Source organism: Alexandromys fortis, unplaced genomic scaffold (genome assembly GCF_014885135.2).
Source record: "Alexandromys fortis isolate MF-2015 unplaced genomic scaffold, M_Fortis_MF-2015_v1.1 scaffold_37, whole genome shotgun sequence".
Taxonomy (NCBI): Eukaryota; Metazoa; Chordata; class Mammalia; order Rodentia; family Cricetidae; genus Alexandromys; species Alexandromys fortis.
The window spans coordinates 13,071,310-13,083,809 of NW_026067914.1; the positions used below are offsets into that span (position 1 = coordinate 13,071,310).

Genomic DNA, 12,500 nt, shown 5'->3' on the forward strand with positions numbered 1-12,500 from the left:
AAAAAAAAAAAAAAAAAAAAAACAAAACAAAACAAAAAAAAAAAAAAAACAGTCATCTTCTATGGAATCCCGAATCCCTAGCCAGCTCTTAGACTTGTTCTGCTATAGTGATGAAAAACAAAACAAAACAAAAACAAACAACAACAACAAAAATGCAGACTTTTAAAGTCTGCTCTCAAAAGTGGTCTATTCTTTCTGATGGGAAAGACCAGGGAGGGTGTTTTCGTTTCACTTGTGTTGCTATGATAGGATTCCCTGCTGCAAAGCAACTTAGGGGAGAAAATGGTTATTTTGACTCACAATCCAAGGATGCAATCCACTATAGCAAGGAAGTCAAGACGGCAGGTACTTAAAACAGATAGAAAGTAACATCTAAAGCCAAAAGCAGAGAGAGAGAGAGAGACAGAGAGAGAGAGAGAGAGAGAGAGAGAGAGAGAGAGAGAGAGAGAGAGAGAGCAAACTATGCATCCTTGGTACTCTGCTTATTTTCTCCATCACACACAACCCAGGAACCACACCCAATGACTGGTGCTGCTACAGCAAACTGGTCTTTTCCATATTAATTAACATAACCAAGAAAACACTCAACAGATAACCCACAGATGTGCCCACAGGCCATCCTGATCTCGACAATGTCGTATTAGCTGAGATCTTTCTCACAGGAACCTAGATTTCTTTTTTATCAAGTTGACAGTTGTAACAGAAGTCACCGCAAAGGAATTAAGGCATATAAGGACTACCAGTCAGTTGGCAGTATCTCCATGCCAAACCTTACACAGTAAACAGAGTCTGCAACAGGAGTCTGAGGATCCACTGATCAGAGCAAACACAACTTGAAACGCTCTGGCATTTTTTTTTTTTGTACCAATAGCTCCACAAACACATTTATTTCTGATTAGTGTGTTAACCAGCTTTCCTATTATATGAAAAAAAATACCTAAAAGAATCAACTTACTAGAGGACATGCTTAGGGTTTGTCATGGTCAGAGACAAGACATACTCGTGAACACTATTTTCTTCATAACCTACTTCTTCCATTGAATCTCCTCTTTCTACAATTTCTGCCCATTCGAAGTAACCCAGTAGATCATTTAATGCAGTAATTCATTCATGATACTGGGCCTCTTGTAGCCTAGTGATTACCCATAACCTTTATCTTTATCTTTTATCTTTCTATACAGTATTTTCTGATTATGTTTTTCCATTCCCCTATTCCACCCAGTTCCTCCCAAGCTCTTCTCCAAACAAAATTCTACCATTTCCAACTGTTAGAAATTAAACAGGCATCTGAAGAATGTCAACTTAATGCAATAAAATAAATAATAAGCAAAGTAATCAGGCTAGTACAAAAGAACCAAAGTCAAAGGAAAACACAAGAAGCACATATATACATAAAACAAATGTGCTCACAAAGGAATCCAATAGAAACCCCAAACTGGAAGCCATAATACAAGCTAAAAATTGCGCTAATTAACATTATTAGACAAAGAACAGTATTTCATGATGATAAAACCTCAATGCATGACCTTAGGTGAAAATTGAGCTGTAACTGAGATACAATCTGTAATACTTACCTACACCCGAAAAGTAATATCAAGAGAAATAACAGCTCAAGACTCAAGCCGGTATAGTGTTTAACTCTCATGTGTGAGGACTTTGTATTTTTATTGTCAGTATAAGATACTTATGTATAAGTGTGTATTTTTGTATATGATATGTGTATATAATCATGTATATATATAATTGTGTATAATTATGTATATGCATAAGTAAATAAAATTTCTAGGACTCGGAGCTTCTAGGCTTGATAGCTATCTTTTTTATGTGTTCAATGACTGTTTATATTTGTAACTTATTTGTCTCTTTAGAAGAGAACATAATGAAAAAAACCTAAAATTTATTTAATAAATCTATAGAATTCTAGGCTTATATGTTTTCAGCATCTTTTACCTTGCTTGAAAACACTCTTCTTGTGAAGCTGTAGTCCAATTTAAGGCTAAGTTAAATAGTAAAATATATTTAATGTAATTACAATATTAAATGTTTGAAACATTGCCTATAATATAAAATGTTAGCATTAATGTACTCTGGATAATGATATAAATATGAGTTTCTTATTAGATAATCTTAATAGGCATGTATGAGTTAATAGAAGGGACACAGAAAACAGGATGACTTAATATATTAACACACGGTACTCACATATTTGTTTACATATTCTTAGTTTTAGTGAAGCTTTCCTGAAAGGCAATATGTAGCACAAATAAATATTAAATAAGAAGAGATTGTTGAAAGCTAATACTGCAAGCAGGACAGCAATGCAGCAATTTAGCTAACATTTGTTCTTTTCCAACAGAATCATCTTTCGTCTGATAAAAGGCCCATGGAGAAACATAGAAGTATAGAAGATCATTAAAATAAGAATAATCCCTAGGAGATTTCTGAAAATTACAATAAATTAAACAGTAAAATCAAAGAGAATGACAAATTATTCTATTTTGGTATCTATTTGAATAACTGCTTCTTTGATCATAATTTAATCTTACTTTAAAATAACCACTGCCATGCTTTAGTGACAGCTTAGTCTACCATGGGCTAAGCTAATCTCCTTGAATATACATTCTTATAACAGAAGGAACTGGAACATTCTAATTAAGTTTCTCAATTAATAGAAATAAAGGCTTAGACAGATTTAGCAATGGAAAATAGTAAAGGATTTGCTTATATTTTGGAAGTCACAGTGTAGGTAGTTAAACAAAGTTTTCACTGTATAGTTTGACCTATCAATTATGCTTCCATTACTATTGCTAAAAAAAAACCTGGATTGTTTTAATAAGCATTATGATTAACCTCTGCTGATTTTGGAGCTCTGTATCAGGATACAAGAATGAAAATTATCAATGTACTTAAGTATTCCTCAAGAAGGACTAGCAACAACTATAAAATCAGTGCATCTTACCCAATGACTATCCTGAGTGGAGATTATATGAACTCTTGACTTCTGAAGTTTAAGTTGGTTAATAGTGTAATTGGTAACTCACATGATCATAAAATCAAAATAAAACTGACTTCGTAGTTAGGAATGGGTAATATGAGTAGATAAACCTGCTAAACATAATAAGGCACTTGTGTACACGTAAATTATTGCATGAAAAAGAAAAAAAGAAAAGATATTGGTATTTTATTCATTTGTAATAGCAAACTGAACCCTTATCCTAAGGAAAAATTCTGTCAGGCTTGTTGAAATTTGAATGTCTTTTAGGAAAATTCGGTCATGAAAATTTTTGTTTTGTTTAGTTTTCTAATGAAAGAGATCTAAAATTACTTTTATTTTCAGAATACCAAAAGAGAAAAGCCTTCCTGATACCTTTGAATGACTGTGTTAGTTTAAACGTGAAATGTTCCCCATGTCTTTGAAGATTTTGTAGCCTTTGCCAGAGGCTTTGCCGTCCTGCTCAGAGGTCTTTGGTTTGAATACAAACTGATTGGTCAAGAGGGATCTGGCTTCATCAGTGGCCTCATACACAGATATGTTTATAACTTGGGGTATTGGGAGACAATAGAAATTTGAAGAAGCTGCTGTATTAATGAAAGTAGATCCTTTGCTGGAATGGCTTTCCAGATCTGGTCTATCACCCAGTTCTCTCTCTCCTCTCTCTCTCTCTCTCTCTCTCTCTCTCTCTCTCTCTCTCTCTCTCTCTCTGTGTGTGTGTGTGTGTGTGTCTGTCTCTCTCTCTCTCTCTCCCAAACGCTTCTGGTACCAAAATTTCTACACTGTCTCAGGTCCAAAGCAGTGGAAGTGGTTAAACATGGATTGGAACTCCTAATATCATGAGACAATAACCTTTTTCCAACTTTAAGTTGTTTATCATGAGTGGGAACTACTTTATCACCATGACTGAAGTTTTATATAATTTCTCAATACAATAGTATTTTATTATATAAATCTTAAAGGACATCAGGTAAAGAAAAATATTTGAAATACAAGGAGAAAATTAAAATACATTTACATTGAATTTTAAAGTTAAGATCTAGAAATATGGACTACAGATAACTCAAAGCACTTCAGTGTCTGCATGCACATAAATGACCATTTAGGAGCAGTCCCTGCGTGATAGTTGGAGGATGTGAAAGTGAGTATACGCTTAGACTCTCAAGTATATTTGATATCTATAGACTGGGAATTTCATTTGTAGAAGCAAAGCTTCCAAGGAGAGGCCATCTTTCAGCCAGCAAACGCCCAGCATGTGTTACCGACAGTGCACCAGCACACCGTGTATTAGTAGAAATGACTTTTGCCGGAGTACAATTACTATGCAAAACGTTGGAAAATATGAAGCATCTCTTGACCAGAATCAAGGACAGATGGTGAACAAGCACATTATAGGAAAGTGCAAACTGTGCAGAGAATACTCAAGTGGGCAGAATGTGATTATGTAAATGAAGATTTCACTTGTAAACAGGAGTGCCAAATACATCAGAAGCTTATCTTGAATTATTCAGTAAGGTGTTGAGGATGTTCATATATTCTTCATCAGTGCCTAAAGCATTAATCCAAAGAAAAATTGAGGATTGGCTAATGTAATATACATCTCCTGTCTAAACATTTTATATTTTATTTAGTCTAGAATAAAGGGTGATACCCAGTCACATATATACACACATATGCATTTGTAAATGTATATATATAATATATATGTATATCAATGATATTATTTTGTCATATAGTTGCAATAATCATATGAGTTAATTTCACAGGTGCATATTCACTGAGTTAATGACATTGATAATACTTCTAGACAGACATTGGAAAAGTAGAAGAAATAGTACTATCCATTAATTCAAGAAAGTAAAAGAAGCATATTGCTTAGAGAATATTCATTTTATTTATAATCATGTATATGTGTAGGCATATGAATGAAGCTTTATATGAGCTCAGAAGCCTGCTGATGCCAGCGGTGTGAGACACCGTGGAGTTGGAGTTACTGAAAATTGTGAGATCTTCTTTGAAGGTGCTGAGAATCAAATTTCTGTCCTCTGTAAGATCAATATTTGTATCTTATTAATTCCTGAACCATCTCTTGAATCCCAGGAATCATTAACTAAAATCTAAATAGGTTTTAGTGAGATGATTCAGTGGGTAAAGGGGCTTGTTAATCAAGCCTACTGAGTTGAGTAAAATCACGAGAATCTATGATAAAATAGAAAGAAAGATGGGACTACAGAATGTTTTCTTATCCCTGCTTATACATCATGCATGTATGTATGCATGTATGCAAACACATTAATAATAATAATCAAGTATAAAAATATTACATACTTCATTTATTTTGACAAATTTAAATTAATTTCAAGGTTGTTAATAAGATATTAGTAATGAGACAATTAATTTTATTGTAATATCTAAAATCTACACTGCAATTTCCAATAGATTTCAGTGTGTATTATATGCACAAGTAACAAATAAACCTGAGAACAGTGGACCTTCTTTTCTAAAACATCAAAATTATTTCTGCCACTGAACACTCCTTACCTAAATGCATCCATGAGAATTTCCTCTGGTTTTCACTTCCTTTCTGCATGTTGGAGAATGTAGTGAAGTTGTTTCAAGAATTCAACAACTTTTGTTTTGTTGTTGTTCTTTGTTTTTGTTTGTATGTTTTTTTGTTTTTAAATACAGGGCTTTTCTGTGCAGCTTTGGAGCCTGTCCTGGAGCTTGCTCTGTTGTCCAGGCTTGCCTCAGACTCACAGATCCCTGTGCCTCTAATGGTGGAATTAAAGGCATGTGCCAAAACAGCCCAGCTCCAACAACTTTTTAAACTAATCTAGCATGAGGACTTTTGGAATGCTGACGAAGACATAGTAGAGCACTCAGCAAAACTGAAACCAGTTGTAGTTTTAGTGTATTTATTGTCAAGTATTTTTTTTAAATATTTATTTATTTATTATGTATACAATGTTGTGTCTGTGTGTATGCCTGCTGGCCAGAAGAGGGCACCAGACCTCATTACAGATGGTTGTGAGCCATCATGTGGTTGCTGGGAATTGAACTCAGGACCTTTGGAAGAGCAGGAACTGCTCTTAACCTCTGAGCCATCTCTCCAGCCCTGTCAAGTATTTTTTTGCAAATATTTATAGATACCATATGAACATTTAATCTAGGTACTCAATGTGCGATTATTGGATCCGTGTGATAAACAAATGCATATTCACACTTCAATCATTTCTAATTTCTAAGGACTTGCTTTCCTAATCATTTGGACTTACGTACAGAAGTAGAAATAGACCAGCAGATTTGGTTCTCTCCGTTTACCTTTATTTGGGAGTTATACAGTGCTTTCTGCGCACTTAGCCTCATGCTCTGCCCTGTCAAGTAAGCATCAGTCCACACACCCTCTGTGAGTGCAAGTATTTAAGCTTCTGAAAATGGGTGTGAACCTGCCTCATCTGTACTAGAGCATCTGGGTTAGTGAAATTTTACATAATGTGAATGATATCTTTTGATCTCTTCTATGAATAAAATGGGTATTTTCATATAGCTACACTGATGGAGGTGGGTCTTGTATCTTATCTGTTGCTTTCATTGGTTAACTAATAAAGAAAACTGCTTGGCCTGATAGGACAGAAAATTAGGTAGGCGGGGTAGACAGAACAGAATGCTGGGAGAAAGAAGCCGAGTCAGGCAGTCACCATGATTCTCCCACTCCAGACAGATGCAGGTTAAGATCTTTCCTGGTAAGCCAGCTCGTGGTGCTACACAGAATATTAGAAATGGGTTAGATCAATATGTAAGAGCTAGCTAATAAGAGGCTGGAACTAATGTTTAAAAGTGCTTAAAAGCAGTGTTTAAAAGAATACACTTTCTGTGTAATTATTTCGGGTATAAAGCTAACCGGGTGGCGGAACCCAGCCCGTCGCCGCTCTTACAACACTACACATGAATAAAAAGAAACAAGAATTGAGAATATATCTGTTTCCTCTTGTGAAGAGTTATGAGGGGCATAAGGTTTTAACCCTCTTGTAAGCCCACAACTATAGCTGCTAGTTTATGTGCAGGAGGAGAAGACATGAGACTCACAGCTCAGCACCAATCCACTTCATTACCCAGGGTGACAGCAAGAGCCCTTGTACTGGCATTGTCTTGGGCTTGTTCCCTGAACTTTGAATGCCACAGGCGATGCAAACATGATGAAGTGGCATTTGCACACACAGAAAGTTACCTCACAGAAGGGGACCTCTGAGCTTAGAAAATCTGAATCACTTTTACTATTCCTAAGCCTGCTTGGCCTTTGCTCTGGAGGGAGAGTTTATCGCTATTGCTCAGAACGTAAAGACACCCACTTTAATCCTAGGCCACAACCTTTCTTTGTCTTCTGTAATCACAGAGGCAAAGATTAGTCAACACCTGGTTTATGGGAAGATAAAAAGCCTCACAGATCATACAGGGAGTATTGTCGTCCCTCGATCTCCTACATCATATAGAATAATGTGAATTAGTGATATCAAATAGGCTATATTTAACTAAGTATTATAATATTTTATAACAACTTGACTCAGTACATTTTTATTAATATAAAATGTGTAAATTTCACTGGAATATTACCTTTGCATATTAAAGCATTACTGTATAAAATAGATGATCTACTTAAACGTTAGATTTAGTGAACTATAACTATATAAAAGCTTTTGTATTCTTTTCATAGTTGTTCAAACAATAATGATATGTGTTCCTAAGCCCTTTCAAATTCATTACAAGCCACAATGTGGCCTGGAACGTTTTATTACAAAGAAATCTTCTGTAGCCCATCATCATTTCCATCTCGTCTATCTCCTCTCATCTTCTCTTTTCTCTTCTCTCCCTCTTTCACTTTCATTTGGTTTTTCAACACCAAGTTTCTTTGTGTATCCCTTGCTGTTCTGGGACTAACTCTGTAGAACAAGCTAGACTCAAAGTCACAGAGACCAATGTGTGCCACCACCGCATGGCTATCATTTCTTGCTTTTTTTCACTTTTCCCATTTATTTTACAAGCTGACCACAGTTTTCTCGCCTTCCTCTATTTCTGTTCCCTCTCCCTATCTCTGATTTACCCACCACACACCCATCTACTCTTCTATCTACTTTTAGAAAGGGGAGAGAGAGATATGATAGATAGAGACTGCCACGGACCGTCCCTCTCGGAGACCGCTATCCACGGGAGAACAGGGTGAAGGATAGGATAGCCAGGATACGACGCAAGGGAATGACAGACAGACACACTGTGTAGTGAGAATCAGCTGCGATTTTACTAAAATCAGGCTTTCATTATATAGTATTCAAACAAAGAACAAGTCAGAAAGTCATGTATCATTAGTTGGCACAGTATGAAAACTTCTTTTAGCAATGTTTAAAAAGTATATTATCAGGAACAGGTGTTAGACACAAAGCATCCTTAGAAGAGGAACTCTTGTCCTTGGGACTGTAAACCTCAGGCAAGTGGTTACATTTTATGAACAGAAAGTTTCTGTCTTATTATTGCTATCATGGCCCTTCCTCCTCTTAACCCTTTATTTCATCTAGTGACCAAATATACCTAATCAGTTCTCTGCACCTGTTGAACTATATTTTTAGTACCTTTTTATGCGGCAGACATCATGGGGGTTGGGATCTAGCAAGCCTATCCATAAAGTTGAAAGTATAATATAACAGTCTTTGTCCATCAACATTAACCCATCTATTTGCTCATCTTAGGCTCCCGTATAAGGAAGTGAATCATATCCCCCGGGAAGAGTGCGCTGGGGAATTTTCTCTAACTCTCCTTTTCTCTCTAAATCTGATTCACTATGACGATTCCCTCGTAACATATCAACTTTAGCCGTTTCTGTTTCATAATTAATAAAGTTTCCCAGGCTCATGTGGCGTGGGGCATACTTTATTTCTTCAAGGACTGCTTTAATGAACGGTGGGGCCGAGCCAAGGACGTACTTTGATCTCTTGGTAAGCGGTCAGCTAAAAACAGAAAAGATTAGAAATACAGAGAAAGATCATGCAGGGTGCCAGGAGGGCTCGCTCCCAAGGCCATCTCCAGATATGAGATCTGCCTACGGCATCAGGTCCTATCTTGACCACTGATTGCCAGGGGACCGCCTGGGGCTTCGCTCCAGGAAGCTCTAACCCCAATCCTTCAGCAGGCAAAAGCCAGCGCAGAGGCATTTTGTCACTACACGGCAGTCACTGCTGTGGACGTGGCAAGAGACATGCATGCATGCATACATACATACACACATACATATACAATCACATACTGAGGGGTTGACTGAGCACCTTATTTTTCTACCACAGTATATTGACATCAGCCTTTCCTGCTGATTATGGCGTTATATGGAGTGAAGTTCTTTATAGATATGACCAAAATAAAATATAGTATTAAGATTGGTCTATTCCAACCAATGTGGGTATTTTTTAAAGAAAAATCAGAACAAAATAGAATCAACAGGAGATCTTGCTGCTTCTTAGAGAGATTTGGAGCTATGGAATGCGGAGGCCTTGAGAAGTTGGAGAAAGCCATGGAACTGACTCTGTAATTGCTCACACAACCCTGGCTGCATCTTAATTTCAGCTTCTCCTCATCAGACATATGAGACAATGCATTTCTATTGTTTTAGCTAATGAGTTTCTCAACCTTTCTTGCCAAAGAGCTAACAAATTAGTATAACCCCCACTGGTAATTAGAAATTACAAAAAACAGCCAATTACATGAAGAAATTAAACACCTTAGGTGGGATTGGAGGTACAAGCCTGTGATGCCAGCCATTGCTGTGAAGAAGTTGGATGATTTCTTTGAGCTCAAGGCTAGCCTGATCTACACAAAGAATTACAGGCAAGAAGGCCTTACACAGTCAGATCCTGTCTCAAAACAAAGATACAAAAGGCATCTAACCAACACTTACATTGAAGCTCATTGCTTTCATATTTTTTCATTTATGTAAGTATTGAAAATAAATAAACATCTTGTGTCATACACAGCACAGTATAATTTTGATATTATTTACTTGAGGAGTTTTATAATTGATTGCTTCACTGCTCAATATTTTATGCCTTAGATTTGATATCAAATTTTCTTCTAACTTTTTATTATGAATTCAGTGACAGTTCAACCTCATTAGGGACAGCTTCTCACTTGGTTTAGCTTCAATGAGTGCTCCTCTTACAAAGGCACTATTGATTTTACTTCTGAATCATACTGATGCAACATGAAATGTCTTACCAAATTTATGTCTTTTGTCAAAAACCTGAATTGAAATGTAGCTGTGGTTTCCTTTATTTATGCAGTATCATTGTTTTATACACTTTCATGCCATTGATGTTACTCTAAAACCTTCACTATAAGGTAAAGTTCTATGAGGTAAATAGGCAATAGAAGTTTCTGTGTATAGTTGAGATTGTGGCACACCATACAAAGACTGCTGTATTTTACAAAATAAAATCTTTAATAAGAACAATTTTGAAAGCACAGAATCACGTTGATTTCACGAGAAGGCATTTTAATCTGGAAAGCAGTCTAGCACTTGGATTTTATTAGCTGTTTAGTAAAGCAATAAATGATTAAATGCACAAGAAGTGGTAAAAATCTTCCTGGCAATACAGAGGGAATACAATGCAATTTATGAAATTAAAGAGAGGCTTAGCATCTGTCCAAGTCAATATTCATTTACTTCCTCACAGCCGCAAAGAGAGGGTGGTTTATTTATCATCCTGGTAGCTGTGTTGAGGAGCAGCTGCACAGGTGTGAAATCCATTTCTCCCCTCGCTGTTTTGGGCTTTCCACTCTAAGAATGAAAGCTACATGCATCATCCTTTAGAGTTTAAAAATAACAAATATTTCAGCTGCTTTCAGAACATCACAAGTCCTTAGGGAGAAAGAAAGAGGGAGAAAGAAAAAAAAACAGTAACAAATAAATAAAATAATGAATAAATAAGAATGATTGTTGGATCTACTTCCAGGAGACAGGACACTTCAAGTTCTGAACTTAGAAGCTATCACAGGTGTATGACTTTCTGTTTTTTTTTTTTTATGCTATCACCCATTTGCTGTCATTTTGTATGGAAGAATGAGCAGACATTGATATTCATTTGTCAAGAGAGCAAAGATACTGTGTAACTCACAGTGGGATCATTTCCTCAGAGTCCCTGATGATGTAGGAGCCTCTCAGTGTCTATTCCTCACTCGAAAATGTGACTGACTTCATTGTTTCCTGCTGTGTACCAAAGGGCATGAGCAAAGGACATTATGTGTCATCTCCTGAGAAACTTGTTTCCATAGCAGAAAATTAAAATGTGTGTGTATGCACGTGCATGCATATGTGTATGTGTGTATGCATGTGCGTATGTGCGTGTGCATGTGAGTATGTGTGTGCACGTGCACATGTATGTGTAAAGGAGAGAAAGTGAGAAGAGATACAGAGAATATATCAAACTGGCTTCTATTCTGAGGAAACCACACTGACAGTAACAACTTTTATCTATTAATCAGGGAAGAACCTATATGTATTTTACAACATAAGAAATCATTTATATTTCTTATCCTGTAGAAACTGTAAAACAAAGGGAAATATCATACAGATTGTTTTAAGTCAACACTGTAATATAGTAATGTATTATTTTAATATTATATTAAGCATAAAATGGTAATAATTCTCAGTGGCGATCAACAGAGAAGTCAGTGACAAGATGCCAGGAAAACTTTGGCTAGGCTAATATAATCACTTTGGGGATTTTCATTTGAAGTTGAATTGGCATATCAAGTGTTCACCCTAGAGAAAATTTGAATTGGAAGGAAAAGGGTATTGTGAGTCTTGTTTGATTTCCAAAGTGTCTGGAATCATTAAAAAGGGAATACTCGGTGATTACTCAGAGATTTCTTCTCCTTAGAGTTTTTCTTCCTTTTCTGCCACTGTCTAATACTTACAAATTATCATCTGATGTCTACATCTAGTCCTGAATATATCTCTCACCATCTTTCCAGTAAATCACATGAAAGATTACTCTGCACATCGGGTTTGCTATTCAGGTGATGTCTTTCAAGAACTGGTTAAGAAATACAGTATTTATTTTAAAGAGGCAAAAAATATTTCTACATTTCTAGATATCCCAATAATAGTTTTGTCTCTCAAATTTGTTAGCAGAAATATTCTGTAATTTATTAAGGTAAGCTTGTAGCTTTTGGGGAGCTACCAATAGCCCTAAACAACTTTAATTGGTTTTGCTGAAAGTTCCATGTTATGGCTAGACCTTTCTAATAGTCTTGATCATGTTACTATAGCTGTACTTTAAGCTTACATGCCTATGGTTCCTAGCAACTCTCCCAATGCCTACTATCGGGCTTCTTTTAGAAAAGATCATATGTTCCTGCTTAACCATTGTTTCTTATTTTCCTGATGTAAAATTAAAGTTCAATTTAAAATCCTAAACTATTTTAGACATATATTTCCTCATCCCATCAGTATTCCATATGAAGATTC

At 36.0% G+C, this 12,500-nt stretch overlaps 1 protein-coding gene across 1 annotated transcript in view; it reads left to right on the forward strand.

Annotated features, from left to right (window-relative positions):
* Cdh12 (cadherin 12) overlaps window positions 1–12,500 on the forward strand; it is a 309,480-nt gene that overhangs the window by 76,644 nt on the left and 220,336 nt on the right. The window lies entirely within an intron of this gene.